Source organism: Hemiscyllium ocellatum, chromosome 1 (assembly GCF_020745735.1).
Source record: "Hemiscyllium ocellatum isolate sHemOce1 chromosome 1, sHemOce1.pat.X.cur, whole genome shotgun sequence".
Taxonomy (NCBI): Eukaryota; Metazoa; Chordata; class Chondrichthyes; order Orectolobiformes; family Hemiscylliidae; genus Hemiscyllium; species Hemiscyllium ocellatum.
In genome coordinates, this window is record NC_083401.1 from 6,542,068 (window position 1) to 6,562,719 (window position 20,652).

The following is a 20,652-nucleotide window of genomic DNA, read 5'->3' on the forward strand; positions in this document are numbered from 1 at the left end:
GAGGCATGGCATTCATCCACAAACTCCATCAACAAACACATCGACCTGGACCCACGATACCAACCACTAAGCGGACAGCTGAAACTGACACCCGGAAGCGGCAAGGACAGACCACTATAAATACTGGAAGAAACATCAAAGAAGCACTTCGCAGGAGGCTCCAGAGCACTGATGATGTCGCCTAGCCAGGGGACGAAACGTTTGCAACAAAAACTTCCAGCTCAGCGAACAGAACCGCAACAGTGGAAATAATTTATCTTTATCGACTCTGTCTTTCCCTGTTAATATCCTGAAAATCTTGATTTGATTATCCCTTAATCTTCTAAATTCTCGGGAATAAAGACCTAATTTGTCAAATCTCTCCTCATAACCTAACCCCTGAAGTCCAGGTATTGTCCTTGTATGTTTGTGTCAAACTCAGTCCAGAGCACGGGCATCCTTCTGTGGCATGTGGTACCCTGATCTGCTCACAGTAATCTAAGAGGCGTCTACCTAGAGTTCTGTATAACTGCAGCATAACAGCTGCATCCCTCTACTCTTGCCCTTTAGAATATGATGACAAGCCTTCCATTTATTAGCCATCTTGGGTGTTTCCTGCACCTGTCTGTGTCATTTTAAAGAGTTTTACAAACCGATGAGAAGTAAATGCAGGGTATTCAAAGCCAGAGAACTGGAAAACTAAGGATATCTATGAGAAAATAAGGAAGAAAAAATGGCTAATGATGCATGCCAGAATAATAATTGCAATAGAAACAAGAAGAGTATCTCAAATGTAGGAAAGAAGCTAAGGGTGAGATTCGGAAGGCTACGAGGAAAGGATGGCAGGCTGTGCTAAAACATGATATAAAACAGAAGGTTAGCGAAGTTTGGATTGGGACCTATAACAAGCAAGCAGAGTAAAGTACCCACTGAAGCACAAGTTATAACAAAGGTACAAAATGACTACTTTCCTTTTGGCTTCACCAAATTAGAAAATGCTGACAGTGACCCAGTTGAAAATGTGGGTGTTGAGCAACTGAGCCGAAAAGTGTTAGATAAAGACAAGGGCTTGGACGCTGCCTGAAGTGCTGTGCTCTTCCAGCACCACTGATCTAGAGTCTGGTTTCCAACATCTGCAGTCATTGTTTTTACTGAAGGTATGAAAAGGCTGGCAGCACACCAGGGAGACACGTGTCCAGGACCAGATGGGATGTGTCCTAGATTGCTGAGAGAGATAAGGGAGCAAATTGTGAAGTCATTGACAAAACTTTTACAGGTTTATTTGAAAACAGGATTAGTCCCAGGGAAGTGTAACACATTGCAACTGTGACACAAATGTGTTTTAAAACGAGGCAAAGGATAACCCAGGAAACTACGGCTCTGTCAGTTTGACATCAGTAATGGGAAACCAGATGGTGTCCGTATTATGAGTTAAGATAAATATACACTGAAAGAAAAATAGGTTAATTCCAGAAAGTCAAAATGCCATTTTGTCAGGGGTGGGTCATATCTGACAAATCTAATTGAGATCTTTGACACAGTACACAAGCATTGGGTGAGGGTGGTGTTTTGGGTGTTGCACATTTGGATTTTAGTCAGAAGGTTGTTAGGATTTGGAATGAACTGCCTGGGAGAGCGGTGGAGGCAGATTCCATAGGAGGTTTCAAAAGAGAGTTGGATGTATATTTGAAATGGATTTACAGGGCTATGGAAGTAAGACTGGAGAATGGGACAAGGTGGGTAGCTCTTTCAGGAGGCAGTACAGACATGAAGGCTGAAGGGCCTGTGATTCTAAATGAAAAATCAATATGAATCATGAAGACTATGGATATTGGGGCTATTAGGCCCATCGTAGGAGGTTGGAAGGTGACGTTATGGAAGTTTATAAAATCATGAAGGGTTTAGATACAGTGAATGGCAGGTGTCTTGTCTCTTGGGATGACAGATTTCAAAACTAACAGCATACCTTTAAGGTAAGAGAAGAAAGATTTTCAAAAGACATGTGTGACAACTTTTTTTTACACCGTGTAGTTTGTGTGTGGAATGAACTTCTGGAGGACGTGGTGGATGGGGTATAGTTACAACGTTTAAAAGACATTTTGGTAAGTAAATAAATAAATGTTTAAAGCGATATGGGCCAAGTGCAGGCAGGTGTGTTCAGTTCAGTCTGGGATTATGGTTGAGATGGACTAGTTGCTGTGAAGGGTCTGTTTTTGTGCTCTATGACTTTATGACTCCAAGCATTTGATCTGTCTTTCAATCATGGTCAATATGTTTCTCAACCTCATTCTCCAGCCTTCTCTCAGTTACCGGGTGAAAAATGAGGACTGCAGATACTGGAGTGCTGGAAAAGCACAACAGGTCAGGCAGCATCCGAGGAGCAAGAGAATTGACGTTTCAGGCAAGTGCCCATTTCTGGAATGAGGCCTGATTCCTGATGAAGGGCTTTTGCCTGAAACGTCGGTTTTCCTGCTCCTCGGATGCTGCCTGACCTGCTGTGCTTTTCCAGCACCACACTCTTGACTCTTCTCCTTGTAACCCTCAATTCCCTCATTAATCAATAGCCTATCTGTCTCCATCTTTAAGACACTCAATGACTTGCCTTCTGCAGAAATGAGTTCCACAGATTAACCACCCTCTGGCTTAAGAAATTACTCCTTACCTCAATTCAAAGGGTCATCCATTCACTCTGAGACTGTGACCCGAGGTCCTGGTATCTCCTATTAGTGAAAATATTATCTCCATATCCAGTTGAATCAGGCCTCTCAGTATTCTGTAAGTTTTAATGAGATCCTCCATATCTTTCAAAACTCCATCGAGTACAGATGGAATTAGTTGGAACATTGTAAATCATGTTCAGCAACAACTAACTGAATAACTGCACAATAAAATTCATAATTTGAATCATCATTTTTAACAAACAATTTGGGGTAAAATAGCTACTCAACAGGATAAGTATTTCTGATGTATTTATTCATTGGGAAATTGCAGTCATTCAGAATAAATCTTATTTTATTCATTGAAATGCATCTGGTGTGCACCCTTCTCCCACGATTACAGCATTTTAATACAGTACATGGTGATACACATCAACATTTGAGCATCATGGGTGCACAGAACAATTTGTCTGGATTCATAAGCTCCTGCAGTTGGCTGGAAGATTTCTGAAGCTGTCGAGAGAAGAAATAGTTTCAATCAATGGTCATTTGTTTTATTAATAAGAAGCTATCACCAAATTGATTCCCCCTTTGCTTTTCAGTGTTTTCTGCTCCCTTGCTTTGAGAAGATAATCTGGAAAAGAATAAATGTGACATCTTCCAAGAAAGAGGGAAACACAGAGCAGTCAGGTACATGCCTAATTAGCTGAACATTTATAAAAAGGAAAATGCTGGAATGTATGAATGAGGAGATCACACTGAGATACACAATCCCACAAACCCTCAAAGACACCATCATGCCTCCCTCACACAGAGACACACCATTACACGCTCCCTCACACAGAGACACGCCATTACACACTCCCTCACAGAGACACACCGTTACACACTCCCTCACACAGAGACACACCATTACACACTCCCTCACACAGAGACACACCGTTACACACTCCCTCACAGAGACACACCGTTACACACTCCCTCACACAGAGACACACCATTACACACTCCCTCACACAGAGGCACACCATTACACACTCATTCACAGAGGGACATATGATTACACACTCTCTCACAGAGATGCGTGCTGTTACACAATCCCTCACACAGAGACACACCATTACACGCTCATTCACAGAGGGACACATGATTACACACTCTCTCACAGAGATGCGTGCTGTTACACAATCCCTCATACAAAGACACACCATTACACACACATTCATGGCGAAAGATCCCGGTACACACACTGTCACAGAGAGGCACCCCATTACACACTCCCTCACACAGAGACAGGGAGTTGCACACTCCCTCACACAGAGACATGCTATTACACATTCCATCACACAGAGACACGCCATTACACACACTCCCACACAGAGAGACACGCCATTACACACACTCCCACACAGAGAGACACGCCATTACACACACTCCCACACAGGGATACACACCATTACATACAACCTCACAAAGAGACACCATTACAGACTCCCTCACACTGCGACACAGTGTTACACACTACTTCGCACACAGAGACACGTCATGACACACTCCTTCACAGAGACACACAGGGGCGGCACAGTGGTTCAGTGGTTATCACTGCAACCTCAAAGAACCAGGGACCAAGATTCAATTCCGGCCTCGGGCAACTGTCTTCATGGAGTTTGCACATTCTCCCCATGTCTGTGTGGGTTTCCTCCGGGTGCTCCGGTTTCCTCCCACAGTCCAAAGATGTGCAGGTTAGGTTCATTGGCCATGCTAAATTGCCCATAGCTTTAGGTACATTAGTCAGAGGGAAATGAGTTACTCTTCAGAGGGTCAGTGTGGACTTGTTGGGCTGAAGGGCCTGTTTCCACACTGAAGGGAATCTAATCTAAAACCATGACACTCTCTCCCACAGAGAGGCACACTGTTACAAACGCCCTCAGAGAGACATGCCTTTACACACTTCCTCACAGCAAACACGCCATTACACATTCCCTCACACAGAGAGACACACCATTACACACTTGCTCACAGAGTCATATCGTTACACACTCCCTCACAGAGACACGCCATTACACACTCCCATACACAGAGAGACACACAGTTACACACTGCCTCACAGAGACACACAGTTACAAAATCCCTTACAGAGAGACACACCACTCTATACTCCCTCACAGAGAGACATGATGTTACACACTCCCTCACACAAAGACACACCATTACATAATCCCCCCCACACAGAGACACACCGTTGTACACTCCCTCACAGACAGACGCACCAGTAGTCGCTCCCTCACAGAGAGACATGCCAGAACACCCCCCCTCATAGAGAGACAGACCATAGCATACTCCCTCACACAGAGAGACACACTATTACACACTTCCTGCAGAGAGACACACTGTCACATACTCCCTCACAGAGAGACACACCATTATACACTCCCTCACAAAGAGACAGGCTGTCGCACACTCCCTCACACAGAGACATACTGTTTTGTCAGGTGTGTTCAGGCGGATGTCCTTATTCAGTATGTAGACAGGCCAATGAGGGAGAGGCCATTTTGGATTTGGTAATGAGCCAGGACAGGTGTCAGATCTCACGGTGGGAGAACACTTTGGAGTTACCCCACACATTACCTCACATTTACCACAGCCTCAGAGAGGGAAAGGAACATTTACCAATTTAATTGTGGAAAAGAAAATTATGACACAATCAGACAGGAGTTGGAAAGTACAGATTGGAGCGATTGTTCCACAGAAAGGGCACAGCAGACACGTGGAGACTGTTTAAGGAGCAGTTGTTGTGAGTGATTCACAAATTTGTTCCTCTGAGATTGATGAAGTTGATGTGCTGGAAATTTTGGAAAACATTAAGATTGATAAGTCTCCAGGATCAGACCAGATTTATCCCAGGCTGCTCCGGGAAGCGAGAAAGGAGGTTGCTAAGCCGCTGATGAAGATCTTTGCCTCCTCACTCTCCACGGGAGACGTATCGGAGGATTGGAAGGAGGTGAATTTTCTTCCTCTTTTCAAGAAGGGTAATAGGGAAATCCCTGGCAATTACAGACCAGTCAGTCTTACATCTGTGGTCAGCAAAGTTTTGGAAAGAATTCTGAGGGATAGGATTTGTGACTATTTGGCAAAGCATCGTGTGATTAAAGACAGTCAGCATGGCTTTGTGAGGGGCAGGTCATGCCTCACGAATCTTACTGAGTTCTTTGAGGAGGTGTCAAGACAGATGGTCGAGCAGAGGATGTGATGTATATGGATTTCAGCAAGGCATTTGATAAGGTTCCCCATGGTAGGCTCATTCATAAAGTCAGGAAGTATGGGATACAGGGAGATTTGGCTATCTGGATTCAGAATTGGTTGGCTGACAGAAGGCAGAGAGTGGTTGTAGATGGAAAGTCTTCTGTCTGGAGGAGAGTGTTGAGTGGGGCCCCACAGGACTCTGTTCTTGGGCCTCTGCTCTTTGTAGTTTTTAATAAATTACTTGGATGAGGAGATTGAGGGGTGGGTTAGTAAAATTGCAAATGACACAAAGGTTGGAGGTGTCGTTGATAGTATCGAGGGCTATTGCAGGCTACAGCGTGACACAGACAGGATGCAGAGCTGGGCTGAGAAATGGCAGAGCCGCGAAATTTTGCTACGGCTGCACAAGTCCCTGGTGAGACCACACTCGGAATAATGTGTCCAGTTCTGGTCACCCTACTATAGGAAAGATACAGAGGCTTTGGAGAGGGTGCAAAGAAGGTTTACCAGGATGCTGCCTGGGCTGGAGGGTTTGTCTTATGAAGAGAGATTGACCAAATTCGGACATTTCTCTCCAGAGAGAAGGAGGAAGAGAGGAGACCTGATCGATGTGTACAAAATAATGAGTGGAATAGATAAAGTCAATAGCAAGAGACATTTCACCAGTCCAGGACTGACTGGCATGAGAGGTCAACGTTTTAAGATATTAAGAGAAAGTTGTGGTGGTGAAGCAGAGTCATGAGGGACATTTAAACAACTGCTGGACATGCACATGGATAGCAGTGAGTTAAGGGGTGCGTAGGTTAGGTTACTATATTTTACATTAGGATTAAATCTCAGCACAACATCGTGGATCGAAGGGCCTGTTCTGTGCTGTACTTTTCTATGTTCTATGTTACATACTCCCTCACACAGAGACACACCGTTAAACACGGCCTTGCAGAGAGACACGCCGTTGCACACTCCCTCACACGGAGACACACCATTACACACTCCCTCACACAGAGACAGACAATTACACACTCCCTCACACAGAGACATAACATCACACACTATGACACAGAGAGAAATGCCAGTACCCACTCCCTCACCGAGTGACTCACCATTACACACTCCCTCACACAGACACACCGTTAAACACTCCCTCACAGAGACAGACAACATTACACACTCCCTCACAGAGAGACACACCATTACACAGTCCCTCACACAGACAGACACACCGTTAAACACTCCCTCACACAGACAGACACACCGTTAAACACTCCTTCACACAGACAGACACACCGTTAAACACTCTCTCACACAGACAGACACACCGTTAAACACTCCCTCACACAGACAGACACACCGTTAAACACTCCCTCACACAGACAGACACACCGTTACATGCTCCCTCACACAGAGAGACTCCATTACAAACAGCCCTCACAGAGAGACATACCACTACAACTCCCTTACACAGACACACCGTTACACACTTCATCACAGAGACAGACAACATTACACACTCCCTCACACCGAGACACACCATTACACACTCCCTCACGCAGAGACACAACATCACTCCGACACAGAGAGAAATGCCAGTACCCACTCCCTCACCGAGTGGCTGACCATTACACAGTCCTTCACACAGACACATTGTTACACACTCCCTCACCGAGTGACTCACTATTACACACTCCCTCACACAGAGACACACCATTACACACTCCCTCACACAGACACACCGTTACACATTTCCTCACCGAGTGACTCACCATTAAACACTCCCTCACAGAGACACACCGTTACACACTCCCTCACAGAGAGTCACACCATTACACACTCCCTTACACAGACATGCTGTTACACACTCCCTCACCGAGTGACTCACCATTACACACTCCCTCACACAGACACACCGTTATGCACTCCCTCACACAGAGACACACCATTACACAATGCCTCACAGAGAGACACGCCATTACACACTACCTCACACTAAGACACACCATTATGCACTCTCTCACACAGAGACACACCGTTACACACTCCCTCACACCGAGACACACCATTACACACTCCCTCACGCAGAGACACAACATCACTCCGACACAGAGAGAAATGCCAGTACCCACTCCCTCACCGAGTGGCTGACCATTACACAGTCCTTCACACAGACACATTGTTACACACTCCCTCACCGAGTGACTCACTATTACACACTCCCTCACAGAGGCACACCATTACACACTCCCTCACACAGAGACACACCATTACACAATGCCTCACAGAGAGACACGCCATTACACACTACCTCACACTAAGACACACCATTACGCACCCTCTCACACAGAGACACACCATTACACACTCCCTCACACTAAGACACACCATTACACACTGCCTCAGAGAGACACGCCATTACACACTGCCTCACACTAAGACACACCGTTACGCATTCCCTCACAGAGAGACAGACTGTTGCATACCTCCTCACATAGAGACACACAGTTGCACACTCCCTCACAGACAGATACACCATTACACACTTCATCACAGAGACACACAACATTACACACGCCCTCACAGACAGACACACCGTTAAACACTCCCTCACACAGACAGACACACCGTTATACACTCCCTCACACAGACAGACACACCATTACACACTCCCTCACAGAGAGACATACCACTACAACTCCCTTACACAGAGACACACCGTTCTGTACTCCCTCACAGAGACACACTGTTCTGAACTCCCACACAGAGACACACCGTTATACAACCCCTCACTATTACACACTTGCTCAGACAGACACCCACCATTTCCGCACTCCCTCACCATTATACACTCCCTGACAGAGAGGTAGGTTATTTCACACTCCCACTCCGATGTCCACCATTACATACTCCATCTTTAAGACAGTCACGATCTCTCTCTCACCTACACACACATACACATACGTGAATGTTTTGTGGAATTGCCCACCTGTATTCACCTATCCCCACTTCACCACCATGCACCCCAACAATCCTTTTCTCTACAGCTCACCTTTCCCCCACCCCCAGTCCTGAAGAAGGGTTACACCCAATACGTTAACTTCCCCATTCCCGAAGCTGCCTGGCCTGCTGTGTTCTTCCGGCCTCCTGCTTGTCTACCTCAGCATTTGAGTTCAGTTTTAAGAAAGGAAATAGTAAGCTTCTAATGATCATGATTGATTTTCTGCAGGAGAGAGGAAATCTGCTATCCTCACTGGCCTGACTGTGATTCCAGACCCAGAACAATGTGGCTCACTCTCAACTGACCTCTGAACTGGCCTGACAAGGCACTCAGTTGGATCAATAGTGACAAAATCTACAAAGAAAAGAATCCAGAGAAATCATCCGACTTTGTTCTAGGCACTGGAAAGGTTAATGGCGAAACAGCCCTGTCAGTGCCTCAAAGACCTCCTGACTGACATCTGGGGGTTAGTACGTGGGAGCTGTCTCTCAGACTAGTCAAACAAAAGACTGACATAGTTATCATTGAAGAATCATACCTTAAAGACAAGGTCCCAGACACAACCATCACCATTTCACTGACAGGACGACCCAGCAAAGGTGGTGACAGACCGGTATACTTTCAAGAGGGATTGGCTCTTGGGAGTCTTCAACAGAGACTCCATATGCCATGGAGTCTCCTCATGTAGCTGATGAATCAATCTTCCTCCATGTTGAATACCACTTGGAGGAAACAACAAGAGTGGGAATGCCACAAAATATACTTTGGCTCGGGGATTTCAACACCCACCAACAAGATTAGCTTGTCAGCAGGACTGAGAACACTCCTACAATAATCAGTCCTACTGATAGCAGACAGGGGACTGAGCAGACACGGGGACTGAGCAGACACGGGGACTGAGCAGACACGGGACTGCTGATTAAGTGAAGTAATATATTTTCTAGTTGAGTTACCCGAAACATTACTTAGGTAGTGTCTCTCACCCATCTTCCTCCTCAAAAGAAAAAAAATAGTTCTGTGCACTGTGTTGGTTCAGTAACTAGTTTGAACCACCGACATACCAATATGGGGGTTGGGTTTAAACTAATTCAGCAGGGGCATAGGAACCTAAATTGTAATTAGAATAGACAGGAGGTTGAGTGTAGTAAGATCAGGAATGAGGTTTCAAGATTGCAAGAGTGCACCAGTAAGCAGGAAGGTGGTTTAAAGTATTTCTACTTCAACACCAGGAGCATCTGGAATAAGGTGGGTGAACTTACAGCATGGGTTGGTACCTGGGACTGCGATGTTGTGGCCACTTCAGAGACATGGATAGAGCAGGGTCAGGAATGGCTGTTGCAGGATCCGGGGTTTAGGTGTTTCAGGAAAAACAGGGGAGGTGGGGAAACAGGGGGAGGTGTGGCACTGTTGGTCAAGGACAATATTACAGTGGCAGAAAGGACGTTTGAGGACTCGTCTACTGAGGTAATATGGGCTGGGGTTAGAAACTGGAAAGGAGAGGTCACCCTGTTGGGACTTTTCAATATGCCTCCAAGTAGTTCTAGAGATGTAGAGAAAAGGGTAGCAAGGATAACTTGAGATAGGAGCGAGAATAACAGAGTAGTTGGTATGGAGTTTTCAACGTTCCAAATATTGGGTCAGTTTTTGTCCAATGTGTGCAGGAGGGCTTCCTGATACAGTCTGTAGATAGACCACATTGGATTTGGTACCGAGAATGAACCCAGCCAGATGTTAGATTTGGAGGTGAGCACTTTGGTGATAGTGACCACAATTCCGTTAAGTTTACTTTAGTGATAGAAAGCATTAAGTATATAATGCAGGACACGAGTTATTACTTGGGGAAAGGCAATTAGGATGCGATTAGGCAAGATTTAGGATGTATAGGATGGGAAAGGAAACTGCAGGGGATGGGCACAATTGAAATGTGGAGCTTATTCCAGGACCAGCTACTGTGGGTCATTGATAGGGAGGAAGTTGTCAATCGAGTGAGCTGTGGTTTACTAAAGAAGTTGAATCTCTTGTCAAGAGGAAGAAGGCCTATGTTAGAATGAGATGGGCAGGCACTTGAGAGTTACAAGTTAGCCAGGAAAGACCTAACGAGAGAGCTAAGAAAGGCCAGGAGGGGACATGAGAAGTCGTTTGTGGATAGGATCAAGAAAAACCTTAAGGTTTCTGCAGGAATATCAGGAATAAAAGAATGAGGAGAGAAAGATTTGGGACAAACAGATAGAAGCGGGAAGTTATGTGTGGTGTTAGAGAAGGTAGAGGAAGCACTAAATGATTTTTCTTTCAGTATTCACACTGGAGAAAGATAATGTTGTCAAGGAGAATATTGAGTTACAAGCTACCAGGCTAGGCTAGATGGGATTGAGGTTCAACAAGGACAAGGTGTTAGCAATTCTGGAAAATGTGAAAAGAGATAAATCCCCTGGGCTGGATGGGAATTATCAGAGGGTTCTCTGAGAAGCCATGGAGGAGATTTCAGAGCCTTGGTTTTGATCGTTATGTCGTCATAGTCAACAGGAATAGTGCCAGAAGACTGGAGGATAGCAAATGATGTTCCCTTGTTCAAGAAGGGGAGTAGAGACAATCCTGGTAATTATAGACCAGTGAGACTTACTTAATTGTGGGTAAAATGTTGGAAAGGGTTATAAGAGATAGAATTTATAATCATCTAGAGATGAATAAATTGATTGGGGATTGTCAACACGGGTTTGTGAAGGATAGGTCATGCCTCACAAACCTTACTAGGTTCTGTGAGATGGTGACCAAACAGGTGGATGAGGGTAAAGCAGTTGATGTGGTGTATATGGATTTCAGTAAGGGGTTTGGAAAGGTTCCTCATGTTGGGCTATTGCAGAAAATACGGAGACACAGGATTGAGGGCAGTTAAGCGGTTTAGATCATAAATTGGCTAGCTGAAAGACGACAGGTTGATGGGAAATGTTCATCCTGGGGTTCAGTTACCAGTGGTGAACCGCAAAGATCTGTTTCAGGGTCACTGCTGTTTGTCGTTTTCACAAATGACTTGGATGATAATATTTCATCCTCACTGACACTCAACACTGGAGCCCCCAGGGGTGCATATTCAGCCCCTTACTGTACTCACTGTACACCCATGACTGTGTCGCCAAATACCAGACTAATGCCATTTACAAGTTTGCTGATGACACAACCATAGTCAGTCGAATCTCAGATGGCGATGAAACAGACTACAGATGGGAGGTGGAAGACCTGCAAAAATGGTGCGCTGAGAACAACCGAGCTCTCAATGCCAGTAAAACCAAGGAACTCATTATTGACTTTTGGCGGGATTTTACTCATGTCACCCTACACATTAACAGCACAGAGGTGGAACGAGTGGAGAGTGTCAAGTTCCTGGGAGTGGTCATCGACAACTAGCTTTCTTGGACTCTTCATGTGGATGCACTGGTTACAAAGGCCAACTTCATCTCTTCTTCCTCAGGCAGCTGAGGAGATTTGGCATGACGACAAATACCCTTGCCAACTTTTATAGGTGTGCCATCGAGAGCATTCTGTATCACTACCTGGTACGGCAACTGTACCATTCAAGATCGGAGACGGTTACAGAGAGTGTGAACTTGGCCCAGACAATCACAAAGGCCAACCTCCCATCTGTAGAATCCATCTACCAGGCCCACTGACAAGGAAAGGCCGCCAGCATTCTCAAAGCTCCATCCCACCCTGGCCATGTTTTTCTACAACCTCTACCATCGGGGAGAAGGTACAGAAGCCTGAACACACACACCAGCCGGTTTCACAACAGTTTCTACCCTACTGCTGTTAGAATACTGAATGGACTCTCAAACTTTTAACATTCCCCTGTCCCTGTGTTTTTGTTTTTGCCGCTGTTTACCTATTAATTACTTATCTATGCTAATGAACGATGTGATCTGCCTGTATTGCTCACAAGAAGGGCTGAAGGGCTTATGCCCAAAACGTCGATTCTCTTGTTCCTTTAATGTTGCCTGACCTGCTGCGCTTTTCCAGCAACACATTTTAAGCTCTGATCTCCGGCATCTGCAGTCCTCATTTTCTCTGTATTGCTCACAAGACAAAGCTTTTCACTGTGCCTTGGTGCACATGACAATAAATTCACTTCAATGAGGGCCTAGAAGGATGGGTTAGCAAATTTGTAGGTGACATTCAGGTCAGTGGAGGTGTGAATAGTGCTGAAGGATGTTGTAGGTTACAGAGGGACATAGATAAGCTGTAGAGCTGGACTGAGAGGTGGCAAATGGGGTTTAATGTGGAAAAGTGTGAGGTGATTCACTTTGGAAGGAGCAACAGGAATACAGAGTACTGGGCTAATGGTGAGATTCTTGGTCATGTAAATGAGCAGAGAGATTAGATTCCCTATAGAAACAGGCCCTTTGGCACAAGGCCACACCAACCCTCCAAAGAGTAACCTACCCAGACCCATTCCCCTAACCTATATTTACCCCTGACTAATGCACCCAATACTATGGTCAATTTAGCATCCTTTGGTCTGTGGGAGGAAACCAGAGCACTTGGAGGAAGCCCATGCAGGGACAGTGAGAACATGCAAGCTCCACACAGACAGTCACCTGAGGGAGGAATTGAACCTGGGACCCTGTTGCTGTGGGGCAGCAGTGCCAACCACTGAGCCACCGTGCCACCCCAGAGCTTTATATCTATGTACATAGATCCCTGAAAGTTGCCACCCAGGTTGACAGGGTTGCTAAGGAGGAGTACGATGTGTTCACTTTTCTTGGTAGAAGGATTGAGTTTCAGAGCCATGAGGTTATGCTACAGCTGGACAAAACTCTGGTGCAGCCGCACTTGGAGTATTATGTACAGTTCTAGTCACCGCATTATAGGAAGGACGTGGAAACTTTGGAAAGGGGTCAGAGGAGATTTACTGGGATGTTGCCTGGTATAGAGGGAAGGTCTTATATGGAATGGCTGAGGGTCTTGAGGCTGTTTTTATTAGAGAGAAGAAGGTTGAGCGGTGACTTAATTGAGACATATAAGATAATCAGAGGGTTAGATAGGGTGGACAGTGAGGCCCTCTTTCCTTGGCTAGTATGAGGGGACATAGCTTTAAATTGAGGGGTGATAGATATAGGACAGATGTCAGAGGTAGGTTATTGACTCAAAGTAGTAGGGGAATGGAATGTCCTGCCTGCAACAGTAGTAGACTCGTCAACTTCAAGGGCATTTAAATGGTCATTGGATAAACATATGGATGAAAATGGAATAGTGTAGGATAGATGGGCTTCAGATTGGTTTCATAGGTCGGCGCAACATCGAGGGCGGATGCGTCTGTACTGGGCTGTAATGTTCTATGATCTATCGATCTGAAGGACATAGCTTCTGGATTCATCTGCAGCAGATGGAGAGGGAACTAATGAGAGGGAAAAGCATACTGAGCAATTCTTAACTTCATCCTTCCCAATCTGCCAGCTGCAGAAGTATCTGTCCATGACAGGAGTGGTAAGAGTGACTACCGCAGAGTCTTTGTGGAGACAAACTCCATCGTATTGTGTGGCACTACCACCCCATGATAAATAGGACAGCCTTCAAAAAGATCTAGCAGCTAAAGACTGGGCATCGATTAGGTGCTGTGGGCCATCAACAGCAGCAGAACTGTACTCCAACACAATCTGTAACCTCATGGTCTGGCATATCCCCTACTTAATCATGACCATCACGCCAGGGCATCAACCCTGGTTCAATGGAGAGTGCAGGAGAGCATTCCAGGAGCAGCATCATGCTCAGCTGAAGATGAGATGTCAATCTGGTGAAGGCACCAACAGAACTACTTACATGGCAAACAGCAGAAGCAGCAAATAATAGACACAACGGAGCAGTCCCATAACCAATGGATCAGATCCCAGCTCTGTAGTTCTGCCACATTCAGTTGTGGACAATTAAACAACTCGTTGGAGGGGAGGGCTCCTCAAACATTTCCATTCTCAATGATAGACAATAGCACATCATGAGCAAAAGGCTGAAGTATTTCCAGGAATCTTCAGGCAGAAGTGCCATGTGGAGGTGCCTCCTCCAGTTGGCATCAGAACCACAGATGCCAATCTTCAGCCAATTCAATTCACTCCAATTGATATCAAAAAACAATTGGAGACACTTGATACTGAAAAGGCGACTGGCTCGAACAACATCCTGGTGATAGGATTGAAGACTTGTACTTCAGAACTTGCTGCTCCTTTCACCAGCTGTTCCAGTACAGTTACAACACTGGGATCTGTGCTGCAGTGTGGAAAATTGCCCAGATATGTTCTGTACATAAAATGCAGGACAAATCCAACCCTGCCAATTACTGTCCCATCGGTCTGTTCTCCATCATCAGTAAAGTGATGGAAGTTGTCATCAACAGAGCTATCAAACATTACCTGCTCAGCAATTACCTGCTCAGTGACGCCCAGTGTGGGTTCCCCCAGGGTCACTCAGCTCCTGACCTCATTACAGCCTTGGGTCAAACACGGACAAAACAGCTGAATTCCAGAGGAATTCCTTCACAATTCAAGACAATAATGCAGAAACTTAATATCAATATGCCTTCCTTGTGAGTATATCAATGTAAAGTTTTTGTCAAAGATCTCATCGTCATTTTCCATCTCTGCATATAACTTCCATCCTTTGTCCTTGAGTGAACCTACCCTTTCCCTAGCTACCCTCTTGTTTCTTATTTCACAATAATGTCCCTGCTACCGATGTGAGAGTCACCAGCCAATAATTCCTTGGATTATCCCTGTGACTGTTCTTGACTATTCTCCAGTCTTTTGGAACCTCCCCTGTGGCGAAAGAGGACACAAAAATCTCTGTCAAGGCCTCCTCCCACGTCCGTTACAGTATCCTGGGATTGATTCCTTCAGGCCCTGGGGACTTAACTGTATTGATGTTTTTCAACACAACTCCTTCTCCATTTTAATATCCACAGCCCCAGAAAGTGAACAGATCTCCCCATAATCTTACCATCATCCATGTCCTGCTTCTCGGTGAATACCGATGTGAAGTACTGATTAAGAAGCCACCCAATTCCTCCAGCACCACACATAAATCCTGTCTTTTCTCCTGATTTGGAGATGCTGGTGTTGGACTGGGGTGTACAAAGTTACAAATCACACAACATCAGGTTATAGCCACTTCCAAACCACCTGACGAAGGAGCGGCGCTCCGAAAGCTAGTGCTTCCAATTAAATCTGTTGGACCATAACCTGGTGTTGTGTGATTTGTAACTTTGTCTTTTGTCCTTGAATAGAACTACCTTTTCCCTTGTTACCCTCTTTCTACTAATACATATGTAACATGCCTTGGGATTCTCCTTAGCCCGATTTGCCAAGAACATTTCATGACCCCTTTTATCCCTCTTATTGCTTGTTTAAATTGATTCCTGCTTCCTTTATTTTCCTCAAGGGCCTTATCAGATTTTAGTTTTCTAAACCCCATCTGCTTCCTTTATCTTTGACTAATGCTTGCAGCTACTTTTGTTATCAGCCTATTCCAGGCACATTTCTAACCTGATCACTAGTAACTCAGTGTTAGGTTTTACTGAGGATGAAAGAAAGTGCTGAGGCTTCATTTTGCTTGTTGATTCTTACCTTGGACAGCCACCATTTCTTTAACTTGCTCGAGATCTTGCACTTGCAATCTTGGCTTTCTTCATAAATACCTTCGTGAGGAAATAGGCTAATACCGGGACCATTAAAGCTGGTGCCATGATCGTAACACCCAGAACAGCTGGCTTAGGTATACTTCCTAGAACTGAGGAATAATGGGTCAGATTACAATTAACAGAACTGAAGTGTTGAGTTGGCTGAGCCTGAAAGAACATTGCTGTAAGAGTATGTCTGTGTCTTTTGTGGGAGGGTGGATAAAACTAGAGGAAATCATTTACTTACCATCATACTCACAATTCAATCTGTTGCATGTGTGTTGGTCCGTGATAGTTGTGATATCAGCTAGAGTGACCACCCCATAGTCCTTGTGGAGATGGGGCCATCAGAAATAGCAACAGGAGTAGGTTGCTTCCTCCTCGAACCTGCTCCATTATTCAATAGGGTCATGATGTGGAGGTGTTGGTGTTGGATTGGGTTGGACAAATCCCAAGCTTTCAGACGTCACCTGATGAAGGAGTAGTGCTCTGAGAGCTTGTGATTTCTGTTGGACTATAATCTGGTGTCACGTGACTTCTGACAGCAGGATCATGCCTGATCTGACACTTCTCACATCCATTTCCCTGTCCTTTTCCTGTAACCCTAGATTCCCAACTGGTCACAAATCTATCCATCTCTGCCTTCCAAATGTACCAAAGGTCTCTGCTCCCACAACTCTCTGTGGGAAGGAGATCAAAAAACTCTCAAACCATCTGAGAAAAGAAATTCCTCCTCATTTCAGGGTTAAATTAGCAACCCTTAAATCTCCCTCTGGTCCTGTTCGTACTGTTACCAGGGATAGGAGGTCCCTTGAAAACCAGGTTTCGTGGTCCCTATGAAATTGAGAAAAAGTTGAGTCAGGTGAACTATCTCAGAAAGATGGCAGATAGAAAACGAAGGTATGTCATGTGAACATGTTGAAACCGTGTTATACTGGAGAGAAAGAACTGGAGAAACAGTTAGTTACTGCCCCACAGAGGGAGGAATCAAACCCAGCTGATGTGGATTTTGGTGTGCCTCAAAATAATTCTAAAAAATGAAGAAGCCCTTGAGGAGTGGGATAGGTTAGTAAGCTCTCTGTCTCAGGAGCACGAAACGGAGTTGAAAGATTTGTAACTGCAGTATAAGGACATATGTAAGAATCAGATGGGGAGGACTAATGCTATTGTGCCTGAAGTAGTTGTAAGGAATACTGCTCCAATAAAACAACACCCTTATCGGCTTAATCCTTTGAAAGCCAGCCAGGTCCAGATGGAGCTGGAGGCCATGCTCGACCAGGACATCATCAAACCAAACCAGAGCGAGTGGAGTTCGTCGATGGTCTTAGTTGCCAAACTGGACGGGACTCAACGAATCTGTGTGGATTATCGGAATATCAACGCTGTTCCAAAATCGGATTCATGTCCAATTCCTGGACTGGAGAACTGCCAAGCCACCAGCATCTGCAGACTGCCCGGAGTTTAGCTCTCTTAAAGAAAACATTATCGATCAGTAAACAGTGAAACAGAAATCTCTAAGAAGAAGAAAAGAAAACCAAGGAAGAAATAATAGAAGATTCAATATCTGACAGGTTTTCAAAATTTGAATTTTTGGTAAACCTTAATCAGAGGTTATATCGGACTAGTATTATGGAAGGGAAGGTAAAAAATAGGTTAGAGGAAGGAGTTGTAAATCGTTGTTAGTTAATTATTTACTGTTGTACTTTAAGAAATAAAGTTGTTGATTTTTACTTTAAATAGTTCCTGGTCTCTCGGATTTTCACAGATTACTGCACGGGGTAAATCTTTTATATGCTGCTGGTTTCAATTAAGCAGCAGGGTTTACCTCCTAGAATTTGAATGGTTTAGGAGCTTTTGTCAGTGATTGGAACTGTTTAGGGCTTGAATTTGGGAGTTGAACATGTTTCGACTGATTTGAATAGATTTGGGGTAGGAACAATTCCAGTAGATTTAAGCACTTTTAGGTTAGTCGTTTGATCTTTAAATAAAACATAGGTGTGACAATTTGGTTAATTTCGGTGACTTGTGGTTGATTAAATTAAAAGTGAGAGAAATAGCTCTTAAAATTGCTAAAGAGGTTCTGGGATTTGATGATTATTCTCAAATTTGTGAAGAAGATTGAGAAGAAAAGAAAAAGGCCATGATTTTAGAATTAGCAAGAAGTTACATTTGGGTTTAACCAAGGACAAAAGTAAAGCTGAAATTGTAAGGAAATTACTTAGGTGTGCCAGAGAAACAGACAAGTGCAGTAGAGGAAGAAAAATTGAAATTACAATTGAGGAAAATGGATGTGGAAGATAAACAAAGGGAGAAAAGAAAGAGAGAAGCAAAGAGAAAAAGAGAGAAGCGAGAGAGGAAAAAGAGAAAGAGAGAGAGAATAGACAGGAAAATGAAAGAGAGAGAAGGATCTTAGCTGAGCAAAAAGAGAGAGAATTTGAACTTGAGAAGTTGTGACTTAGCAAAGTCAAGTTAACAAGCTGGAGATTAAAAGAGAAGGTCGTGATATATACAAATATGTCAAAACCCTGCCACGTTTTAGAACATAGAACATAGAAGAATACAGCGCAGTACAGGCCCTTTGGCCCTCGATGTTGCGCCAACCAAAGTCTACCTAACCTACACTAGCCCAATAACCTCCATATGCTTATCCAATGCCCGCTTAAATGCCCATAAAGAGGGAGAGTTCACCACTGCTACTGGCAGGGCATTCCATGAACTCTCAACTTGCTGAGTAAAGACAGCGGGTTGTGAGTTCATCTTTGATGAGAAAGATGTTGAAGATTTCTTTATTTCATTTGAAAAAATTGACGAGGCAGATGGAGTGGTCCAAGGATTTATGGTAATGCTAGTTCAGACGAAAGTGGTAGGCAGAGCTAATGCTGGAGGAGTTTAAAAACTCACTTCCAGAGATGGGAAGAATTCACATGGAGGAACAGGAAGTTCAGGAAGCGAGAAGGGCAGCAGACCTAGCAGATGAGTACATGTAGGTGCAGAAGGCAAGCTTCCAGCCAGAATTTCGTCCTGTGAAGGATACAAGTTGGGAGAAGGGCAAAGCCCATACGATGAAACCAAGAGTAGAGAGCACTGGTCAGAATTTACCACCGATTCAAGAAGCCCAAGAGGGTGGAAAGGCCTCAGGTGTTTTCACTGCAATAGAGTGGGACACCGAAAATTCCAGCGCTGGTGGTTTCAGGAGGACACTGGGAAAAGGTGTTTTCACTGCCAGAAGGTGGGACACTTAAAGACACAGTGTTGGTCATTAAAGAAAGGCACTGTGGGCAAAGAAGCAAGTAGCATGTAATGCATGGTAGTTAAAGGAAGGGGAAAAGTCTCAGATACAATCACATAGATGGGTTAACTCCAGGAAGGGGGAGAGAGGTAGGCAGCTAGAGCAGGAGTCTTCTGTACATATAGCCATTTCAAACAGGTATGGTATTTTGGAAAATATAAGGGATGATGGATTCTCAGGGGAATGTAGCACAAACTGCCAAGTTTCTGGCATTGAGACTGGCTCTAATGCCAGATCTAAAAGTTGAAGTTCTAAATTGGAGAAAGGCCAATTTTGATGGTATTAGGCAAGAACTTTCAAAAGCTGATTGGGGGCAGATGTTCGCAGGTAAAGGGACAGCTGGAAAATGTGATCCTTTCAGAAATAGATAATGAGAATCCGAGAAAGTATATTCCTGTCAGAGTGAAAGGAAAGGCTGGTTTTTATAGGGAATGCTGGATGACTAAAGAAATTGAGGGTTTGGTTAAGAAAAAGAAGGAAGCATGTGTCAGGTACAGACAGGATAGATCGAATGAATCCTTAGAAGAGTATAAAGAAAGTAGGAGTATACTTAAGAGGGAAATCAGGAGGGCAAAAAGGGGACATGAGATTGCTTTGGCAAATAGAATTAAGGAGAATCCAAAAGGTTTTTACAAATATATTAAGGACAAAAGGGTAGCTAGGGAGAGCATAGGGCCTCTCAAAGATCAGCAAGGCGGCCTTTGTGTGGAGTCGCAGAAAATGAGGGAGATACTAAATGAATATTTTGCATCAGTATTTACTGTGGAAAAGTATATGGAAGATCTCGACTGTGGGGAAATAGATGGTGACACCTTGCAAAATGTCCATATTACAG

At 44.5% G+C, this 20,652-nt stretch overlaps 1 long non-coding RNA gene across 3 annotated transcripts in view; it reads right to left on the bottom strand.

Moving 5' to 3' along the window:
- Nucleotides 1-2,931: 2,931 nt before the first annotated feature.
- LOC132817455 (uncharacterized) overlaps nucleotides 2,932-20,652 on the bottom strand; it is a 63,054-nt gene continuing 45,333 nt past the window's right edge. For all 3 annotated transcript variants that reach the window (XR_009644885.1, XR_009644886.1, XR_009644884.1), the window contains 2 exons: nucleotides 16,476-16,638; nucleotides 2,932-3,149 (listed from right to left, as the gene is read on the bottom strand). This is a non-coding gene — a long non-coding RNA (uncharacterized LOC132817455). The remainder of the gene's footprint in view (nucleotides 3,150-16,475; nucleotides 16,639-20,652) is intronic.